At 41.1% G+C, this 24,081-nt stretch overlaps 1 protein-coding gene across 1 annotated transcript in view; it reads right to left on the minus strand.

The window, feature by feature from the left end:
* The window catches only part of PTPRD (protein tyrosine phosphatase receptor type D), a 1,886,025-nt gene that overhangs the window by 1,772,487 nt on the left and 89,457 nt on the right, over nt 1-24,081 (minus strand). Inside the window, exon 2 of the mRNA XM_067553085.1 lies at nt 23,519-23,589. The gene's annotated coding sequence lies outside the window, so the exon portion shown is untranslated. The remainder of the gene's footprint in view (nt 1-23,518; nt 23,590-24,081) is intronic.

The raw sequence follows: 24,081 nt of genomic DNA on the forward strand, positions 1-24,081 counted from the left end.
TGTGTTAAAGACCATAAGAAGCCATGATTTAAAATTGTCTCTCTGAGGTACATACATGCCCTTCATTATCATAGAACCTGGAGCACCTCACAATCTTTAGAATATTTATCCTCACAACATGCTTGTGAGGAAGAAGGTATTGTTGCCTTCATATTACAGAGGGTCAAGCACAAGAGGCTAAGTGCCTTGTCCACAGTTACAGGGAAATCTGTGGCAGAGCAAGGAATTAAATCTCTAAGTCTCCCAAATTCCAGGCCAGTATCCCAACCAATTGACCATCTTCTCTAAACCTAGCCATATTATATTTACAGTCCAATGATTATTTATGGGATTTCACTGTAAGGTAATGTGGAAAAAGATAATACTCCATTTAGCTCTCCAAATAGACAATGTTGCGTACATTAGGACTAGTAAAGATCACTGAGCTACACGTTGGGTCTGATCCTGAAAGGTGCTGAGAACCGTTTAAGTATGTTTAATTTTAAGTATGTGCTTAAGTACCTTGCAGGATTGAGCCCATATATATTTGGAGGAAATGTTTAGTGATCTTGAGATTTTTGCTGCAAGATATATGTATCCAGATCAAATGTTGGTGATGTAGTCAACAGTGTGTATTCAGAGAACTAAATCAAGCCTGATCAAGATATATATTTTTAAAACTACTAATGAGATGACCTGAATTGCCCTGGGAATGTAAGTACTGTATGTCTAGGTTTAAATCATGAACTTTTATTTTTTAAATCAAAGAGGATATTTTGCATTCCTATATTTGATAGATAGAATGTATGAAGAAATGTTGAGTAAAAAGCCATTATTTTTCTGTTAATAAGAATACATTTTTAGTTGAAGATTTGTTGTCTGGGTCTTCCAGAACACTGGGCAGAAAGAATTACATGTAATAAAATATATCCCCCCCGCCCGTCATTATTTCATATCATCTACTAATGAAAAGGACAACAATAAGTCTGTAAAGGCAATATTTGGTAAACTTGAGAATTTTGCAAGACCATGAAAGATGAGGCACATATTGTAATTGAAAGTAAGGGCATGTCTACACAGCAAAGAAAAACCGCAACTGGCCTTTGCCAGCTGACTCGGGCTCATGGGGGTTGGGCTGCGGGCCTGTTTCATTGCTGTGTAGACTTCTGGGTTCAGGCTGGAGTCCAGACCACAGTCTACGCAGCAATGAAAGAGCCCCGCAGCCCAAGTTGGCTAGCATGAGCCAGCCACGGGTTTTTCTTTGCTGTGCAGATGTACCCACAGAGTCATTTGTGGATGGAGATAATCCACTTCAAGAAGTCTGAGCAAAGAGCATAAGAAATGAAGCTGCATAATTTTTCCTCCCAACTGGTGAATATTCTCTAGGAGTATATGTCTTAGATTCTGAGCTCCTTGAAGCTCACATGTGGTGTTGATGAGGACATGTTAGAAAATGTTGGCCCTAAGCCAGCTTTCCAATTCCAGGGAATGAAATGGTTCCCAGTGTAACTTAGAGCAGCCTAAGGAATGCTCTAAGTTATGTTAGCTGGAATGGTTCCAATAGAACTGTTTTACTCCCTGAGGATTGGGCTGTAAATTTTGGCTCATCCCCAGTATATCCCCCTACACTTTAGATTGCTTCTAGCAGATGGCATGACGTTAGCATAGCTAGTTTCCCTGCATCAGAAAATTCCCCTGTGCTGGGGGGAAATTCTCAGCTATTTGCTTTAAGTGACTTTGATTGCCCTTTGAGCCACTGGAACAGCATATGAAATGACTAAAACAATAAAGTATTCTTTAAATACATAAAAGGGAAGAGACTGATGAGGAAAGCCATTAGACCACTAAGATGGGAAATGGAGGATTTTTATATACCACATGAATACAGCAAAACGGCTAAATAAGTCCTTGTTCCCATCACTCAGATAGGCAATCAAGGTGAAACACCAGTAAAGGGAAATAATTGTCCAGAGGAGAACAGCAAAAACAGAAGCCATTTTCAAATACCACAACAAGTCTGAGTTTTAACAAATACGAAATGGAATGAAAACAATGATGATGATTAGCACCTTAGGACCAGGGAAAAGATGTCCCCTGATAGAGACTGCTAATTGTTCTTTGAAGAGAGGGGTGGGAGTCAGGGAGTGGAGGAAGGCAGACAACTTTAACTTTTAAGGAAGGAGTAAGAGAAGAAACAGTGAAAAGAGACAAACACCGTAAAGAAAATAATAGTATCAGGTTGGGCTCCTGTCCTGCTAACTCTTACAAAAATTCTTAACTTGTGTAAATAGTCCCATTGCTTTCAAGCCTTACAACAGAGTTCTTATGGGGAATGGGCACCTGTAAAGGGTCACTCCCCTCCAATTAAAAGGGACTTAAAAGGGCAGTGTAGAAAGGTGCTGTGGCCTTCCTCGGAGCCTGGGCAGAACAGGGCCCTACAGGCCAAACTGCCTGGCAACAGAGGGGCAGAGCGAAAGCAGGCAGGGGAAGTACAAAAGGCCGGCCTGGCAGCTCAGTAGGAGGAAGCTGCTATTGGAGGCAGACGTGTCTTCCCGGAGGCCCAGGCCCAGGCTCAACCCCAACCGAGCAGCTGTTTGGTGCAACTGCCGCACTGAGCAGAGCATCCAAAACCTGCTCGGATTGCCAGGCCCTAGTGATTGGACTGGGCCACCGAGCCCTGATAGCTGGGATGAGCCACCCGAGAATCCTGGGTGGAAAATATCCCCTGGGGCCGGCCCTGACCTAGAGGAGCTGCCTGATGCCGGGGGACCCTGAGAGCTGAGTGGACCCTGTGGACCGGAGGAACCCTGGGACTCTGTGACCTGGAGGAGCTGCCCTCTGCTGAGGAGTTCCCAGACCTGCCGTTGGTCAATGGGGACAGACGTGTGGGCCTGCCACTTGCAGTGTACCCCAGTGACCCAGGGGGAAACTGAGGCACACAGGTACCTGGGGACCAGGGGGAGGAAGTGACCCAGGGACAGCCAGTTTGCAAGCTGAGTCAGGGGCTAAACCTCATCAGTGTGTTGCTGCTGGAGCCCCGCTGATACAGTGGCAAACTGCTTTGCCATTGCTAGGGCCCTGGGCTGGGATGCAGTGGAAATGGGTGGGCTTGTATCTCCCTCCCTTCTTCCCTAACCACCGTGGGAGGGAGGGCTATCCTCTGCGGGCACAGACAGAGGATCCTGAGCTCTACTTGCCCTGCCTACCAGGCTGGGGGCCCCAGACTACGTACAGCCCCCGCCTGTGGGAAGGCCTGCCTAGCTTGTGGGCCAGGGACTGCAAACTGCTTTGCCTGCCCCGCTCGGCCTGAGGGTGGGCCGGGGGCACCAGATTGCTTTGCCTGCCCCACCCTGCCTGACGGAGGGCCGGTGCTAAAGACTTGTGAACGGGCACTGATTATTCCCCCTAAAGGGAGACGCTGTGGTCTTCCTTGGAGCCTGGGCCTGTGGAAGGGTCACGACGCCCCAGCTGGACAGCGCCACTGGCTTTCAGCAGGTTGTACCTACAGAGGCAAAAGCAGTAGGAATGCATTCCCAGACCCTTTTACCAGTGCTGCTATATTGAAGCAGGGGCATTACAGCCCTATAATCCCAGCCTGGTAGCCGGGGAACCATTAATTAGGATCCTATAATTCCATAGAATCTCTGACAACCACACTAAAGGATTATGAGGTGTCTGTGGTTTGCTAACAGCTGCAGCAGCACTTTTTATGCTCTGACTGTGATATGGTGGTAGTGTTTCAGTAGCTGCCTATCATTCTTAAAGCCCCTAAAGCCCTCTGGATTTGAGGAGACAGTTATGGTGGTTGGGATGGAAAACTGATTGATTGCAGAAATCACCACCATGGTCAACAACTCCATGATGCATAGCTTCCCTCAGTAAGTGTGTGTGTGTGTGGGGAGGGGGGAACTGTAGTGTATCATGGGAGACATAATCCATCTGGGAATCCCAGCCCATAGAGGAGAATGAGGATACAAGGGGCAAACTACAACTCACATTTTTTAGTCAAAATATTTTGACACAGAAGTAAGTTTCTGGGGAAAGCAAACTCTTTTAAGGAAAAGGTCTGTTTAGTCAAAACACCATTTTTCATTAAAAATCATTTTGATGGAAAAATTTTGACTACTTCTAAATCTCAGTGATCCATACAAATCTTTCTAAAGAAATACCAGGGTGGTTTTATACTATTCACTCAGAGGCTATGACTCTGAGTTACCCAAACTCCTTCCACCACCTGCCTTCCACCACCTCCAAAATATTTAAATGTCTGTGGGTAGTATCATGTGAAAGCAGAACAAGTAGATTATTGATTATATCTTCCCAGCAACTCAAAGGGAAAATAAAATATCACATCATTTCTGCTTTCTTTCTCATCTTCTATCCCACAGTCTTCTTTACTTTCACTAAACAAAAATCTTTGTCCTTCCTGAACATTCTGTGACAGTTGGATAAAGGGCCTGATCTTGAAGACCTCACTCAGACAGAAAACTTCCATTGCAGTCAATGAGTGAGTGAGTGAACATCACTGAAATCAATGAGATCTTTGTCTGAACATGGACTACAGGATTGGGCCTAAACCTGAAGATGGGCCACAGTCAGACTCTTCTCTACCTCTCCAGCCAGTAAGTAACCAATTCTTCTCAGACACTGAATCACAATTTCAGAAGGACCGATTCCTGTCAGTAATGCTATTTCTGCAATTGCCCGTTCAGGGACTTGAATCTCAGCACAGGGAACACCATAGATAGAAAATGGCTGCTGGCACAAAGGAACTCAGAGAATGTTATAAAGCTGAATGTGTTGTTAGTTTCTAATATGTGGTTGTCATGATAAATGAGTGATACTTGGTGTTTGAATGTTACAACTGACAAGTACTGAAAATTATGCATAATATCATTCTTTCTCATATATTTTATTTATTTTTGCTTCCTGACTGTAATATTGACAGACCCAGCCAGCCAGCAAACTCAGGTGTAAGGAGTTATGTCCCCTCTACCCTCTGCTCTCCCTCACACTCACCTGCAGAACGGCTCATAAGCGTAGCAGACTACAGAGAGGTATCTTATGTTATGCACAGTTTAACCTGGCATTGTAGACAGGATTGTTTAAGATGAAAGGTGTTTTAGTAAGAAAAGGATGGACATCAGAATTTGCGGAAATCTAGTTTTGTTATTTTAAGAGTGGCAGACACAAAAACAACTTAAGGAAGCAGCTGAAGTTTTGTTTCCCTTTGCTGAGCAGAGTTTTAATTTCAGGAAAATTTCAGTGTGTGATTGAGTGGCAATTAAGTTCAGCAAGATGTGTTGGGCTTGAGTTAAAAAAAAAAAGTAAGGCTTAATTAATTGCACCAACAACTGATGGTTCTGTCAAATTGGCAAGTAAGTTCATTGATCTTAAAATTAAGCTGAGCACAAGTGAAGGACTGACAAAATAATTTGTAGACTGATAGAGATTGCTAAAAATGAGAAATACTTGTGAAAGGAGGCCAGATACTCCATCACCAAGAGACAGAAAGGAGACTATTTGATGGCTCTTTCAGAGAAAGGCTGTACCCACATAAAGACAACCCCAAACACTGTGAAAAGACAGCCCCAAGTTTAAGACAATCTCATGTTTCACAGAGCACAGTGATGCTTAAGAACCCTCCTTACCTTTTCATTTACATTGTCTGTAAAAACACACAAGAATCCATGAAAATAATCAAAACATTATTTTGTCCTGTTTGATACATTAGGGTCAGGGAATTTGTTCAGTCAAAAGACCATTGCCCATTTCTTGAATTCAGCAGAACATTTGACGTTCCTAGCCAATACAGTTAACTTTTTCCCTATCTTTTGCCACTGTGATCCTAGACTGTTATTACTGCTCTAAATCTTCTCCAGGGTATGTCATGGATACAGGTTTAGTTGCATCTTTGACCCCTCATAAGTTTCTCTTGAGCGGATCCCTTCAAATGACAGGCCTTATACCTCCATTCCTCTGAAGGTGGAATCCTATGATTCTCCCACTCACTGCCTTGGTCTGAATCTCTCTCAGCTACAGGAGAGAGGTTTTTAACCCTTCCAAAATTCTTTACTTCATTTTTTTCACATTCATTCCCATTCCCCACAAACACCCACACCTCCATCCCTTACCAGCCATCCTGTAAATCAGAGCATGGAGGAGGCAAAATTTCAAAAGGAATTGATAGTGGTCTTTGTTCAGTACCGGTGATTGGGTTATTTGAAGTAATTGACTTGGGTTCCAAAGATTGATTTAACCTTAAGTTAGAGAGACAAGGTGGGTAAAAATATCTTTTATTGGACCAACTTCCATTGGTGAGAGAAACAAGCTTTTCAGCTACATAAAGCTCTTCCTCAGATCTGGGAAAGGTACTAAGAGTGTCACAGCTAAATACAAGATTGAACAGATAGTTAAGCACAAGTAGTTTGCACATATTCCAAATGTAGGGGTGCCCAACCTTTGGCCCATGGACCGTACACAGTGCACCACAATACTTCAAAAGGGCCACGACCTTCTTCATCACAGTATACTAATGGCCAATTCATTAGCATTTTTCGTCATGTTTACATCATTTTAGTTTACACAAATGTGTAGACAGACAATACTATACATAGAAACAACCTATCTAAATACATATGAAACAAACTGAACTTAAAATATAAATCAATACAGGTGACTTTAAATCTTATGTAGAATCTGTTTGGCCCACACAAGGTTGTGTTTAGGTTTATGTGGTCCTCCTGTGTAATAAGGTTGGCCACCACTGGTCTAAAGACCATTCAAATGAAGTGGCCCATTAACACCTCTCTAATCATAGGACAAAAAAGGGGGTTATTTGGGTGCCAGATGATTGTAATAAACCATAAATCCAGTGTCTTTATTAACCCATGATTTTTAGTATATAGCAGAGTTATCAATTTAAGCTCTCAGAGTTGTCTTTTGAAAGTGTTGTGCAGGTTTCCTTTTTGGATGCAGACTGATAGGTCAGATATAGAATGAGAGTGTATTTAGCTGTGACACTCTGAGTACCTTTCTCAGACCTGAAGAAGAACTCTGTGTAGCTCAAAAGCTTGTCTCTCTCACCAAGAGAAGACGATCCAATGAAAGATATCTCACCCACCTTGTCTCTCTAATATTCTGGGGCTGACATGGCTACAACACTGCATTAACCCTGAGTTATCCTTTAGGAACACGATTACCAAACAAAAAGAGGTTAACAGTCATAAAAATGTTACAGGTACCTTCCACCTTTTTCCACTGGCTTCCTTGTTGGGCGCACTCCAGAATGCTCAGTGTGCCCGTGGAGCTCTAAAATCTGCACATTCAGCAGGAGCCCAACCAGGGAAGCCTCAGACCATTCCAAATTTCAATACATCTTAACAGTCTCAGCATCAATGCCTACACTTGCCAGAAGCATAATAAAATGGCAGCTCCACAGATTCCTGCTAACGATGAGGGGTGCAAAACCTGCCTGAATAAGACAGTGAAGGAAAGAAGGAAGACTAGCTACATCTTCCTAACTACTAGCAGAATCCTTTGGCAGAAGGAAGCTTATAACCAAGATAGAGGCGTAGAGAGGTTCATAGGGGATCTGGATAATATTTGAGTACCACATACCACTAGTCTCTTTTTTGGAGACTGATAAATAATCTATTTTGGCAAACATAGCTGATATCAAAATCAATAAAGATCTCAATTTCAGGCACTGCTTAGTGGAGATAAAGCTGAATTCTGCCATTATATTAGAACAATAAAATCATCCTTACTGCTTTGATAGGTGTGCAATTTGCACAGCATGCAAATTGGTGGTTCCCAAAGTTGTAACAGATGAACCCTTGCCCCCACCAAGAGTTTCCTCACACTACGCTTTCGTGCAATTTCCTTGTCTTAATCCATCTCTGTCTGTTCTCTCTCCTCTGTTTTTCCTTGTTCTCTTTTGCCTTTCTCAACTTCTTCTTCCTGCTCCCTCCCTGGTTGTATTTTTCAGCTTTTTCTATTTTTTGTTCTCACATTTTCTCTTGATCTTCATCTTGTTTCTCCTCTCCTCCCTTTTCTTCCTCAACTGCACTTGTTCCCAGTCTCCTGTTCCATGTCTGTTTCTATGAGCTACAGATTTTCTTTTGCACCTCCTGTTGCCCATTTCTCCACCTGAAAGTTGCACCACTGTCTATTGCTCTCAGTCTCCTCCAGTTCTGCTGCTACTATTCATATTCTTCCTCACTCTGACCCTTCTACTGGCATTACACAGTGCTATTCCCTGTTGCATTCATCTGAACTGAATGAGATAGCAAAGGATTTGAAATGCTTATGGATCTATGTTGTAAATCAGTGCTTTTCAACCTTTTTTCATTTGAGGACCCCTAAAATTTTTTGAATGGAGGTGCAGACCTCTTTGGAAATCTTAGACATAGTCTGTAGACCTCAGGGGTCCGTGGTCCACAGGCTGAAAACCACTGTTCTAAATAAACAAGCACAAGATGGGTGGAGGTCTGTAGTAGACCCTCAAATTACTCTAGAGAAGTGAATAAATAGTTCCTTATACATATCTATAATGTGTTGGAAGAAAATTCATACAGGAATTCAAGCTAGGGATATATCCTTGAGGTCTCATGCTGCCAATAGTAAAATATCCTTAAACCTCTCCAATTATGGAGGCTAATCTTCTCTAACACAAAAATATCGCATCCAAGATAAGGTAGCTCCTTCGTAGCTCTCATTCTGATGGAGAAAGTTGAACTGATCATTGAACTAAAAGTTAGTGGTTGCCTGTATGTAAATGATCATTCATGACCTGGTTACATTCTTTGTGTGTGCAAACAGAACTGTCCCAACCAATATTATATTTACTTGGTACTTTAAAAGGGCCAACTTCCCAAAACCGAAAATATAGTTAAGGCAAATTGATTGTGAAGAAAAGTCATTGAATGAAAAATGGGAGTTGAATTTAAAAACATTTTACTAGATGCCCCAAAAGCCACAATTTCATAATCAAGGTATAAGGCTGCTTCAGTTAAAAAAAATCATCCTGGTTAAGAACAGTTATAAAAGAAGCAACAGGAAACCCTCCCAAACCAATGTATTTAAGTTGCCTATTGTGATTTCCCTTCCCCTGATCTAAGACTTTATTTGGAGCTCCCTGGTACAGGGACTATCTTTAAATGTTTGAAAGGTGCCTAAGCACACAGATGGTGCTATCACCATTAATAGTTCTTATATTGAATTGTTGAGACCATTATTGGAGTACAATATACAGTTCTAGTGGCCACACTTTAAAATGTATGTTTAAAAACTGAGGAGGGTTCATGGAAGAGCTACAAGAATAATTCAAGGTCTGGGAAACATACCTGCCAGTAAGAGACAGAGAAGTCAGTTTATCTTATCAAAAGCATTCAAAAGGAGACTTTGTCATGGTCTTAAATCATTTTAAGTTTTCAAATTGGTATTGGATGTGTTTCTAAAACATATGCTGTAGTTCACCTACAAACCACTGGGCTGAAAGCAGGAAGTTACTGGGCAAAATTTTATGGCTTGATTATTCAGAAGGTTAAACTAGATTACCATAATAGTCCTTTCTGGCCTAAAAAAAAAGACGGGGTGCTGTGGAAACATAAATAAATAAATGATCACATCCTTTTATTTATATACTTACAGACTATCATAAATGCACACAGGGATAGAATTAAGTTTGTATGACATGCATGTTTTAATTCTAGCATGTTTTGCTTTTGATTTATTGGCTAACTGTAATAACATTCTTTTTAAAATGTAACGCTATTTATAATATACACACTAATGATTAAGATTTGATTTAAATTCAGTATTGTAGTATATAAATAGTTAACTCAGGTAGCTTCGAAGCCAAGTTTTTTCTTGTCCTGCAAATGAGCAGTGAACCACTGTCTCACATTAAATACACTTTTCCAGTAGAGTACTGCAAGCCTCCAAGGAAAAGTAAAAATCTAGACTCAGTTAATGATGTGGAACAGCTTGAATTTTCATTTCAAATTTGCATTTCATCAGAAAGTCAGCCATCTAATGGCGGTAAGACCAATGAACCAAGTTAAACATCAGAGCCTTCACACACACACAAAAAGGGTGGATTGACATTTTCTGGTTCCTGACAAACCTTTGCATATGCAGTGAAGCTCCTTAGAGGATGGATGTCTATTATTGTCATGAAGGTGGTTGTCAATTGGTAAGCATTAATAACATTTAAATGCATCCTTGAAGTTTTGATATTATATACCTCGATACTATACTGCTAGCAATTCAAATCTCTTTGTAATGATCTTTTACACCTTTTTGCTCATTGCACTCACCATAAAGGAAATACACGTAATTTATGAACAATGTTATGGTGCAGTTTAACACCTAAGATTATTTACATTACTATCTTCAGTGAGTTTAGTATTCATGAGATGTGCAGCACTGATGACTAAGTACACTATTTTTCCAGGCCCAGCATTAGCAATGCCAGATTCTCCACACTATGCTGACAATTTGAGCCAATTCTGAATTTTCAGAGGTCAGTTGTCTGGATGAGAAGGCATTTCTGTCTTTATAGTCCAATCAGTGCTACAGTACTTTGCTCAGCCTGTTATTTTGTACTAATTGTTAAAATGCCAGTAGTTGTTCTTCTGGAGTATGGCTTCGGATGCCAAGAACAATTAATTATATGTTGGGTAGCCACTCTACTCACAATATCATCATCTGGAGATGTCACGCACATCCATACAGCAACAAGACAAAAAAGAGGGCAGTCCAAGGCATGTTATTTGTTCTTGAGCTCTGCAGGAGCAGGACAGGGATCTCAAGAAGCCCAGATGGTAAAAATGTAAGTTAAACTGCCCGTGACTACAATATATTTTACTGTAAAAAAAAAAGAAAAAAAGAATATTTCCGTTCAGATGGTTGTTCTGAGAGGCATGTGAGAGCTGATCTGGAGAGAATATGAGATAAATGTCTGAGTTGTCTACCTGCCAAGAAATGCGCCTTTTCAGAGTTACTAGCAAGCTTGTAAAGGAGTGTGACTCCTGACTGTATTTTGGCACATCTACTCAATGTGTTGTTGAAAGTTCAGGGAGTGTGTGATATTTTGGGATTCAACTAGTAAGGGGTTGTGTCACCGCCTATCCAGCAACTCTGGGTGCTTTACATGCTGTGCTGTTATGGCTCACAGGCCTGATGGAAACAGTCATCCTTACAACCATAGAGGTCACATCTTAGCTTCCACCACCCAGTTATTTTTCTGCAGAGCAACCGCAATACCCTTCCAGTCTTGAATTTCCCAAAAAACATCTGCCAATGTGACAATCTGCTGAGGTTCCTAGAATTGTGAGTTACTGTATTACCCCTCAGTCTCAGCAAGTATTGCTACTGCTAAGCTGTGTGACAACTCCTTGACACACCAGCTTGTTTGCCATGGCAGCAAACTCTTCACAACTCTGCCATGCAGGTAACAAACAGTGAACCCCAACTCCTGAACTCCCCAGAGGCATCTGTCTGCAGTGTCCAGTCCTCTCCTGGAAAACTTAAAGAAATAATTAAGTTCGTTACTCCTTTAAACAGACAATAAAATGCAGCTCATTAAACTGGGATTTCACAATCTCTTATTTCAATCACAGAATTGAACTGGTTTATAGTAAAACAAGTTTATTAAAAAAAGTCATAGGTGATACTAAGTATAAAGAGTAAAGCTAGTTACAAACAAACAAAAGTAAAAATACACTTCTAAAGCCAGTTACAATCTTTGCCTAAGCATGTTTTTCACTATATTCAGTTCCCAGAGACTTCAGCTCTTTTGGTTAAAGGAGCCACTCTTCTCAGATGTACAAGATCCCTGGTCTCTTGTATATGCCCAGTAACGGACAACTACGTGGTTCTTTCCCCCTTCTCTTTTGATGGTTCAGTAAACATTTGAAAAGTATTCTTTGAAAAGAAAGGCCTCACAAAGCTCCTTTTCCCTGCTCGGTGTGGATGCCATGCTGTCTGCCATAGATTCTATGCTGTCTTCTCCCCTGCTGGTGACTCTTATAATGTAAATAATCTCTTCCTGCAACTGCTGATACAAAGGTGTTGGCCTCTTGCCTTTGTCTGGAGAAAACCTGTTTATTAATTCCCCCTGATATATCTGGTTTAAACACATTTTAAGAACATAACTTCAGCACATATTTATAACTGTTTGTATACAACCTGTACATACACCACACAAGAATAGCAATAGTCAGTGAGTTCTTAGGTTTTCAAGTGATGTATCACATGACATCATGTGACAACAGTATGTTAGGTTTAGTGACTATGTCAGGCCTGACAATAGTTGCTGACACAGAATAGTGAACTCTCAATGGGCCTCTGTGCCACAGAGTAGTCAAGCTTTACCCCAAATCACTAGGTTACTGTTTAGAAATGATTGACTGATTGTTCAGAATTCTTTCACCCAAGTCCTTCATAATATTGAATAGCACTGGAATGCTTTGGACATTTCAGGTTCCTCATGTACAGAAAGAACAACTTTATTAACATCTGACTCTGTTGGGATTCCCATGCACACCACATGCTAGCATGTCAGAACTAAGACATTTTCAAGAAAGATAATTTCAGATCCTTAAAAAAAAAATTGAGGATACTGCACTTTTAATTCTAATAATATCCTCTAATTAGACAAATTATTCTTTGTTGTATTTTTCAGTTGATTTCTGTCATTAAATGTGGTTTAAAGTTGATGCCCTCCCTTCTCTCCATTTCTTCAGGATCAGCTTGGTTTGATCCTCAAGAAGTAGTTATATGTGCAGGTGATCCCATTACACTAAGTTATATTTATTACTGTACAGTGCCTCTTGAATGGTGATATGTTTATGATTTTTAATAAACCATTTATATTCTATCTAGTCATCCAGAAACTTTCTTGCTACTGTGAGATTAAAAAGAAGAAGAAAAACCCCCACTCAAATATTTTCACTTTGAAAAGAAAATCTAGTTTTGAAAAAAAAACAAAAACACCTCTGAAAATGTCTTCAAGCATAAGAACTAAGTGTAAGAAATCCTAATTTATTTCTCCTTGATCGCTTTCTTCCTGTGGTATTTGGCATCTCTCAAATAATGCCCCATGTGGCACTATTCTAAGAGAAGATTTGTGTTAGATTGCCAGACTTATAGACATACCCCACCACAGAAAGGGCTCTGCTCTCAGGGCAAACTGACACACAGACCTAACCAATTAAATATTTATAAGAAAACATCACAATTTATAAGAAAACATTAGCCTGGGAGGCTAATATGAGGGGGAAAGGAACCCAAGAGAGCTGGCTGTATTTTAAAGAGACCTTATTGAGGGCACAAGAGCAAACCATCCCGATGTGCAGAAAGAATAGCAAATATGGTAGGCGTCCAGCTTGGCTTAACAAAGATGTCCTTGGTGAACTTAAATGCAAAAAAGAAGCTTACAAGAAGTGGAAGCTTGGTCAGATGACCAGGGAGGATTATATAAACACTGCTAGAACGTGCAGGAATGAAATCAGGAAGGCCAAAGCACAATTGGAGTTGCAGCTAGCAAGGGACGTGAAGGGGAACAAGAAGGGTTTCTACAGGCATGTTGTCAACAAGAGGAAGATTAGGGAAAGTGTGGGCCCCTTAGAGAATGAGGGAGGCAACCTAGTGACAGAGGATGTGGAGAAAGCTGAGGTACTCAATGTCTTTTTTGCCTCTGTCTTCACAGACAAGATCAGCTCTCAGACTGCTGCACTGGGTGGCACAGAATGGGAAGGAGGCGAACATCCCACAGTGCTGAAGGAACGGGTCCAAGACTATTTAGAAGGATTGGACATTCACAAGTCCATGGGGCCGGATGCAATGCACCCGAGGGTGCTGAGGGAGTTGGCTGAGGTGATTTCAGAGCCGTTGGCTATTATCTTTGAAAGCTCGTGGGAACAGGGGGAGGTCCCTGACGACTGGAAAAAAGCAAATATAGTGCCCATCTTCAAAAAATGGAGGAAAGAGGATCCAGGGAACTACAGACCGGTCAGCCTCACCTCAATCCCTGGAAAAATCATGGAGCAGGTCCTTAAGGAATCCATTTTAAGGCACTTGGAGGAGAGGAAGGTGATCAGGAACAGTCAACACGGATTCACTAAGGGAAAGTCATGCCTGACCAACCTGATTGCTTTCTATGATGAGGTGACTGGCTCTGTGGATGTAGGGAAGGCCGTGGATGTGATATACCTTGACTTTAGCAAAGCTTTTGATACTGTCTCACACAGTATTCTTATCAGCAAGTTAAAGAATTATGGGTTGGATGAATGGACTATAAAATGGATAGAGAACTGGCTAGAGCATAGGGCTCAACGAGTAGTGATCAATGGCTCCATGTCTAGCTGGCAACCGGTCACAAGCGGAGTGCCCCAGGGGTCAGTCCTGGGGCCGGTTTTGTTCAACATCTTTATTAATGATCTGGAGGATGGGGTAGATTGCACCCTCAGCAAGTTTGCGGACGACACTAAGCTGGGGGGAGTGGTAGATACCCTGGAGGGTAGGGATAGGATACAGAGTGACCTAAACAAACTGGAGGATTGGGCCAAAAGAAATCTAATGAGGTTCAACAAGGACAAGTGCAGAGTCCTCCACTTAGGAAGGAAGAATCCCATGCACAGCTATAGACTGGGGACCGACGAGCTGGGCAGCAGCTCTGCAGAAAAGGACCTGGGGGTAATGGTGGATAAAAAGCTGGATATGAGTCAGCAGTGTGCCCTGGTTGTCAAGAAGGCTAATGGCATATTGGGCTGCATTAGGAGGGGCATTGCCAGCAGGTCACGGGAAGTGATTATTCCCCTCTATTCGGCATTGGTGAGGCCGCATTTAGAATATTGTGTCCAGTTTTGGGCCCCCCACTACAAAAAGGATGTGGACAAGTTGGAGAGAGTGCAGCGGAGGGCAACCAAAATGATTAGGGGGCTGGAGCACAGGACTTATGAGGAGAGGCTGAGGGAACTGGGCTTGTTTAGTCTGCAAAAGAGAAGAGTGAGGGGGGATTTGATAGCGGCCTTTAACTACCTGAAAGGGGGTTCCAGGGAGGATGGGGCTAGGTTGTTCTCGGTGGTGGCAGATGACCGAACAAGGAGCAACGGTCTCAAGTTGCAGGGCGGGAGGTCTAAGTTGGACATTAGGAAAAAGTTTTTTACTAGGAGGGTAGTGAAGCACTGGAATGGGTTACCTAGGGAGGTGGTGGAATCTCCATCCTTAGAGGTTTTTAAGGTGAGGCTTGACAAAGCCCTGGTTGGGATGATATAGCTGAGGTTAGTCCTGCTTTGAGCAGGGGGTTGGACTAGATGACCTCCTGAGGTCCCTTCCAACTCTAATATTCTATGATTCTATGATTCTAAGAGGTGAGTCATAAGGTGGAATTTCAAGCAGGATGGAGTCTGCTTGGCTTCCAGAAATTGGGAAGCTGTTCCAAACATAGGAGCAGTATAAGATAAGGTGCAGAATCTAAGTGTGGGACAGGGAAACAAAAGAGAGAAACAGGGAGTGAGGACATGGTGGAAATGAGAGGGGGTGAAGACTGGAACTGAAACAGAGAAGTAGGTACGGGCTGTATTTTGACAAGAGCCTTGATGGAAAGGGCTCATATCCTGGACTTCATAATAGGGGACAACAGGAGAAAGATTTAAGGAGGGGAAGATGGTTTGAATAATGGGAGAGAAAGATGATCTTGAGAAGCATTTTGGTCCCATTGAGGAAAAAGAGAAGAGAAGAGATACAACAAGGCTAGAAGGCATAATTTGCAACTCAGGCAACATTACTGAGCATTATTTATGTCTGGAAAGCACCTAGCACACAAAAAATATTAAATACACCCATTCTTTTACTGTCAATTTTTGAATATTTTATTCACCCCAAAAAAGCCCCAAACAATGCAATTTTGGCAATTTGACACAAATCCATCAAATAGTTTTTCATTGTCGTCGTCCCCCCACACCCTCTGATTCAGTAGCAGAAAGCTATTAATTGGGACAGAAAGGGAACAGCTCTGTAGCCCAATGGCTAGGGTATTCACTTGGGAGGCAGGACATCCAAATTCAAATCCCTTCTCCACATTAGGCAGAGTGGAAAATAGAACCCAGTTCTCCCCCATTCTGGATGAGTTCCATAACCACCGGGTTAAAAATTATAAGGGAGTCTCCTTTTTTGTCCACCCACCACTTGGTTTGTGAATCTAGCCTGAGCTGAATGAAAAAAATTTGTTCAACCAAAATAAAAATTGTCAGCTTTTGAGTCACCAAATTTTTTTTGGAATTTTCAGTTTTGGTTCAACCCAATCCGGAAATTTTTCTCCTCCAATTTTTTGGAACTGCCAACAAATTGAAAAATCAATCAGTTATTCACTCTGCTGTAGAGTCAACATTTATGGTTTTCAGCATGATGTCTACAAGGTATATATAACTGCAATATAAATGGAGGTTCCATTTATATTTACCTATATTCCTAGTTTGGCAATTTTGCATCTTTTCCATAAACGTGCTGTGCTATTTACTTCAGTGCCAAGATATAGAAGGTATGTGATTAGGGATGTGGGGGGAGGTTGCAGCTGTCCTGCCCATGGGCAATAGTTGCCACCCATAGGCAGCTGTCCAGGAGGGAGCAGGAGAACTTGGACCCTCCCTACACCACTGGGTTTTGATCCATGGACTTATGAGGCCAATTTGGCTGCTCATCTGTCTTCGTGAGGTTCAGTTTTCTGTCGGCTACCCTGGGTCACTTTCTACTCCAGTTCGCCTGCCCTCTGGCCGCCGCACAGCTCCATGGGACATCGCTTCGAGCATCTGGACTGAGTTTTCACCATTGGGTGCTGTGATGCCCTTTGCTCACCAGCTTGCTACTTGATCCACTCCGATCTTCCCTGGGAGCTCCAACATGCATCCTACTCCCTGGTTTGCCAACCATAGACTGAGCTGCTTGGCTGGCTTTTAAACCACAGCTCCAGTCTGTGCATGCTCAGCAATGGTGTGGAGGTGGGAGTTTTTTAGATCATAACTGTTCCTTAACCCTGTGATCAGGGAGGTTACAGCAGACTCCTGCCTAGTAAACGGTTCATACACCCCATCACAGGGTAGCAATAATGTTCTTTTGGCAAGCTTAAGAATGTGATGAAGAGTATCCCTACCATAAGCTCTATATGTGAATTTGCAATATCCTGGACATTGTAAAATATTATTTTTAAGATAACGAAGTGGCAAAGTCTTTTAAAACAGCTACTGTTACTACCTGAAAATTAATTTTAAGAGATATCTAAAACTAAATATTTTCTTAATTCAGAGCCTAGGAAAAAAAGCTGAAACTGGGTCCAAATTTTGTTATTTAAAGCCTTATAATTAAAAAAAAATAAAGAAATCTAATGTTTATCATGAAAAAAAATCTATTTCACTGCAACTTGTACACGATGTTTCAGTCTGATGCAATTTGAAACAGTAAAGCAAAGATTAATTGTGTCATCACCATTCTTTGCCATTCCACATTGGCTTCAGGCAAAAAAGTCGGATGTCTCTTGGGAATCTGTTTACTATGTGGCTCTGTGCAGCACAATTGCCAAGTCATTAAGGCACGTTCATTTCAAATTTCAATGTTAGATGTTAGCACAGTGGGTTCTGGGAGGAAGATAGGACAAGTGCTGGAATCTGCAAAGATAGATACTTTGTATCTCAAATTATAAGAGGGCTCCATGTAGCTGAACCAGGCTGATGCCAGCTATTGATTTAGTGCCTGCATGCACCAATTCTTACTAATTCAAAGGAGCAAGGTCATTTTAATTCACTTTGTCTGGTCTTTCCATTAAAACAGAAAGTGCTCCAAGGAAATCTGAAAGAATGTTAAGTATTGTGGTTACTTCTTGGCCTACCTGTAACAAATTGGAGGACAGACTTCCTAATATAGCAGATGTTACAGAGAAGTCCTTTTGCTTATGAAGCCATTGACATCATTACAAATTTGATTAAATAAAGGATTTATCTATAATGCACTAAAATGTGAAAATAGATCCTATCTTCCCGTGATGTCTATACACGGGGGGTTTATAGTCTCAGCTCATTCGGTTTGCCATTCTTTTCAACATTTTCTTATGAATATTTGGGGATAAATTTGGTGTTTGTAAAAAGGAGAGCCTGATAACACTGATGTGATTCAGGCATAGTGGAAGCAAGTATTATGTGAGCTTCCCCACACAACTCTGCCAAAAGCACATTGATCCTTACCTGAAAATAACCTGCTGTTCTGACAACTGTCTATACATATATGGAGGGTATAAGTGTTTGAAGTGCTACACGGGAGTGTAAGTAGGAATAATGAGAAGACATTAATACAGGGAATATTGAGACTGCATCTTAAGAATAAAAACTTATTGTTAAACATATTAAGTTGTTAAATCATCCCTAAGAAAAGAGATGGAAGCCCCATCATTTTAGACTTTCAAAATTGACTGGACAAGGTACCAGAAAATTCATTGTAGGGAATAATCTTGCATTGTCAGGGAGATGGAGTGGATAGCCCAACAGAGCCTTTCCATCTCTAACATCTGTGATGCTTGTTCTAAGCATCACCAGATGCATCTAATTTCCCTGATTTATGCTAGAGGCTATGGGGGATTTGTGATGTGCGCAAATGTCCACTGGAGATTCAGCTGAGGCCACCAGACTAATTTGTTCTTGGAATCTGTACACAATTTGAACATCATTTGAATTTGCAGGTCTCCAGAAAGTCTAATGGATTAACCCACTTTGCAACCCAGCTTCCTTCATCTAATACCATTGGGATACCACCTTTGATAAATACACAGATGAAATAATCATAAATAAAAAATCATAAATAATCATAAAGAGGTGACAACAGGAGCAAGAGGATTCCGCGTTCATTACTGCAGCACTCATTGGATCAAATTGTGCTCTCACTTATATGGATGTACCCTCATTGAATCAACAGGCAAAAATAAAGATAAATTAAAGAAACATCAAGTGTGTTGCACTTTTATAAAATGAGAGTAGGTTTTGGCTCATGGTAGATTATCTAATGTTCTGAGGCCAACAGCAGTGATATGTAACGCATAGATATCAAACTACATGTTGTTCTTCAGAGCCAGTATGGCTCGCTCAGTCCACAAATCTGTTCAGCATTCTGCTTGCTCTGTGTTTGAAGCAGAATGAAGAGGGTTCTACTCCCAGCTGCGTGTGCGTGATTTACATTGCAATTGTATCAGTTGTTTGCAGCACATGAATTTGATACAGCGAGTGAAGGAGCTAGTAGGAATTTTCCCTTCTTAGCAGCAGCCAAGAGGGGCACAGAAGAATAGAAGAAGGGGAGAGAAAAATGGAGGTATATACTCTGTATTGTAGCAGCCAAAAAATGGGAAAAAAATTGGAGAAGAGACAGAAAATAATACATCGAATGGACTCACAGCAAGCCACAGTAACATTAAGCATTGCTATTGTGACCTAAAGCCTAACTCAGACACAGGCTTTCTCCATTCCAGCAGACAATGACAACACTGAAAACAAGAACCTGTGGGTGTGTTTCTAGTCATTCCTCACCTATAAACACTCCACTGACAGCGAAAAGGATGGCCAAATTCCTAAATGTATCTGCGCTGGACTCTTGGATTTGTCTGAAGACAAAGCCTGATCTCCCATTGTGAGAGAAAATAGAGAAAAAGCTTATTTTATGTTGCAGATGCTGGAAAGAACGGACAAATTTGAGCGGTGACAGGCTGCCCTATTGTGTTGGCTGATTCTGATGTACAGGGCATTTCTGATATGTTGGAAGAGAATGGGGACAATGGTGACTATGATAAAACTGTGGTCAAATTGGAGTGTATTCGTCTAGTTATAAAAGAACATTGCATTTGAAAGACATGTTTTAAGACAGGCAACCCAGGAAGAGGGAGAGTTTGTAGAGGCATTTGTGGCAAGAGTAATAAAACATGTGATTAGAAGACTCTCCCTGAAGGTATAATTACTAATTATGGCTAATAGCAGATCACATTAGTTAAGGAGACAGTTATTAAGAGGGAAGAAAACTTAACTCTTTCCCACAGAAGCCATGGAGACATTGGAAAATGGACATTGGACATGGAGAATTCTGTTTGTGAAACCTAATACTTAGATGTCTGAGTGGACATAATGAATGAGTTAAAGGGCAATGTGATTCAGGAATTAAGAGCACCAGCAAAGGTTCACCAGAGTTACCCTGTGGTAGGAGATTCAGTATCAAACTATCAGGAATGTCACCACTTTTGACAGAACAAGAAAGTACCCCATGGGAGGTAGTACAAGTGGTATAGGGGATAGAGTACTGCTCTGAGAGTCAGGAAACCTGAGTTCTGATCCCATCTATCACTAACCTATGCGTGACCTAAGGAAATTCACTTCACTTCCCTCCTTTGTCTGTTTAGATCGTATGCCCAGGAGACAGGGCCTGACTCTTGCTTTATGTTTGTACAGTCTCACATAAAGGTGCTAATGTAATATAAATATTCTGTATTTGGAAAATGCAAGTTAGAATACATCAATCAAAAATGGTTAGCCAGACCTGTCATTCTTGAGTGGAGAAACAGACCATTTGAACCAAACATTTTGTAGTTTGATAGAAAACAAAACAAAAACAAAAAAAACCCCCCACACAACAGAGAAATCTAGTAACATATGAAAATTTGTGGGGGGAGGAGAATCTATTTTTGTAAAAAAGAAAGAAACTTTGACTTTTGCTCACTTATTTGTTGAATCAAAGAAAAGACCAACCCAAACCCAAACCAGAAGGTGGTTTGGACTTTGGAGGATAGTATTGAAAGTACCAAAGTGCAGATAGTTCTAGAAGCAATTGTGGGCTGACCATAAGTGTTGGTAGTATGGGTGCTGCCACATCCGCTGACTTGAAGACCTTTCCGTCATATACTAGGTTTACTGTTTGGTTCAATGGCTCTCAGCACCCCCGCACACTATAAAAAACTATTCCAGCAGCCCTAGGGCTGACTGAAATGCATCAGAATCCCCCCTCAAATATCTACTAGGCTACATGATGAAATAAACAAAAAATAGGTTGCCAAATGGGGCAAAATAACCCCCTAACATGTATTGGGCAAAAGATAGCCTAAATTTTAGGCTAAGGGTAGATTATTTATTGTACTGTATTGTTTAACTTTTATAAAATGTAAGAAGTATGTTTCCAAGGAACAGAGATACTATGTACTAGTCTGACACTAAAGAATTAACAGCGTTCTGTCACTCTTCTAACCAGATCCCTAATTCAGAGGCCAGTTTTTGCCTTGCCCAAACATTCTGTCCTAGTAGTAGACAAAGACAACACTGAAAGCAAATTTCTCAGCATATGAGTGCATCCAATTATTTCTGAGCTATAAATATCATGTGGCTATCTATCTGACATTACATTGCAATGTCATATACATAAATAACGGTGAAAGTCACAACACTGGAGTAGTCTCATCATAAATTTAACTAACACCACAATGTAAACATCTCAAAACATAGGTCTTGATTGTGTTTCTGTGGAAGTCTGTAAAAGCTCACACTGATTTCAGAATTGGGTCCAAATAGGATGTTGTGTTGAGATTTTGTGGCTTTCTCCATCTCCATTCCATGATGCAGTAGTTCTTAAAGGTTGTGCAGTCAGTGATCTAGAAACTTAATTACAGTCATACAGACACCGCTTTGACTCACACCCCATGCTTTTTTGTTAGTCTTGATATTTTCAAGACTGTTTTTGTATGTAATTTCTTTGGTATTTTTACTATGCTCATTCAACTAAATAATATATTCTTCTGAAAATTCATATGTACAACAAAAACAATATAAACATTGGATAACCACAACTAGTGAGGATATTTAATTGGTATTTACCTAAAGTCACCTATACTGTATCAATAAAAGTTCACAATTAAAGTAATCAATTTTATAGATTTGAATGGGACTTCATAGTGCATAAACTTTAGTATGTGCTTAAGTGTTTGTAGAATTGGGGCTATACCAGTTTCATGATAAATAACATGGCTTTCTGTGCTATACTGATTTTTTTTTATGTATGTATGTTTTACAGGAAAATGTTTTACTTTGTGCAGTATATTTATAAAAATAGTTTTATAATCCCTCAAGCTAAACTTTCTCAGTTCCTTTTCATAGACACCTGCCCAGCCCACTATGTAGAATATTTAGAAACATAAACCCCTCAGAGATGGAGAAACCTACCAAGAATTGGGACCTGCTAAATAGCCTTAACTGACAGATCAATCTATAACATTTATTCATTCATACATAAAGAAAATTAGAAGTCACCCTGTATGCAGAAGCAGTTTCTCCTCAACAGCACTGAGGTATGAATCCAAATGCTTTCCCTTTTCCTTCCTTATATACAGTTGTAGCAGAGCTCTCTGTGGCCCTGCCCTGCTCCCGCTTCTTCTCTGATCACAAAGTCACTCAGAGACCCTTAATCCCATAACCACTGGTGCAGGTTTATTTATAAGTGCTCTCACCACCATTTGTATGCACAGTCTGCCCTCTTAGCAGCCACCCCAGGGCGGAAGAAGAGCCACCGTTCTGCTTCCACCCCTCGCTTCCTTCTCCTCCCCCACTTCCTTCTCTTCAGCCCTTTATATAGCCCCAGGCTAACTGGGCTGGCAGCTGCCTCTAATTGTCCAATTAGGTTCTGGTTTTCTCCAGTCAACTCCAATTTACCTCCCTAAATGGGAGCAGGGGCAGACTCATCAGTCCTTGCTCAGCACCCTGTCACAATAGCACTCAGCATTTTTGACTCCACAGGTTACAGTACTTTAAAATCTCAACTAGGTATCACAGGAATGTACACCGTAAATACCTATTGTCCCAATACTGCAAAGAAAACGGTGTTGGCAGAAATCAAAAGGGCTCTGATTGGGAGCAGGGATCCACCTAACCCAATACTTTTTTCAGTATTGGTGCTTAAGTGACAGAATTGTTGCTTCTTTCTGCCAAACCATGCAAAAAACAAACACAGAACACCCAGGACCCCAAAAACAACTTGTGAGTTTGTCACTCCAGTTTATAACAAGAAAATCTTTGCATTTTTGCAAGTTCCAAGCACACAATCTGGCCTCAGAGGAAAGGTAAAATTTATAATAGTCATTTGATCCCTACTTTAGCTGGCCAATATAGAGTTTCAATAAGGTCAGAAATATGTAATTTCTATGAAAGGGAGAGACAAGGTAGGTGAGGTAATATCTTTTATTGAACCAATTTTTGTTGATGGAAAGGACAAGCTTTCGAGCTTCACAGAACTTTTTCTCAGGACTAGTGAAGGTAAACAGAGAGTCCAACCTTCTATTTAGCTTATTCACTCTGTTTACCTTCTCCAGACCTGAGGAAGAATGCTGTGAAGCTCGAAAGCTTGTTCCTTCCATTAACAGAAGTTAGTCCAATAAAAGATATTATCTCACCTACCTTGTCTCTCTTGTATCCTGGGACCAATACAGCTACAACAACACTGCAAATAGGAAATAAAAAGGCATTCTAACCTGTCTTCACCTTGGAGAGATCCAGACTTTCCGGTCTTGCTGAGAGACGGTCTCCTACTTCAATTCAATTCCTGAAACAATTCAGTAAAATGGACACGTGTTTTACAAAGATAGATGTTAAAAAAAAAAAATTCTCTTTACAAGTGTAGCTTATCTCTCACTGAGAATGACTGTTTAGAAAAATCTGTCAGGACCTTGGTATTGAAAAAGGGCTCACTAGGTCCTTAGGCAGCTGCCATGCAGTGCAGTGCAGTGCATTGAACTACTGTCCCTGATAGACAGCCTTAGCAGTAAAGGCTCCAGACCCACATCAGCTTTGCCCTAGGCCCCTGATTGGATGGACAGGCAGCACACTTATTGGGTGGCCAGACTATATAAAGGCCCTAAGAGGAAGCTGTCTGACCACCTTGCCACTTTGCCTGACCTTACCTTGTTGCCCTGCTGCCTTTTCTGACCCTGCCTTGCCACCCTATCCAACCCAACCTCACCTCCCTAATCTGTTGACCTGGCAATTGGATTAGATCTTGCTATTGACCTTTGCAAGAACTCTGACCATTGCCCCA

Source organism: Emydura macquarii, unplaced genomic scaffold, assembly GCF_026122565.2.
Source record: "Emydura macquarii macquarii isolate MOO-44397 ecotype Brisbane River unplaced genomic scaffold, CSIRO-AGI_Emac_v2 contig_1451, whole genome shotgun sequence".
Taxonomy (NCBI): domain Eukaryota; kingdom Metazoa; phylum Chordata; order Testudines; family Chelidae; genus Emydura; species Emydura macquarii.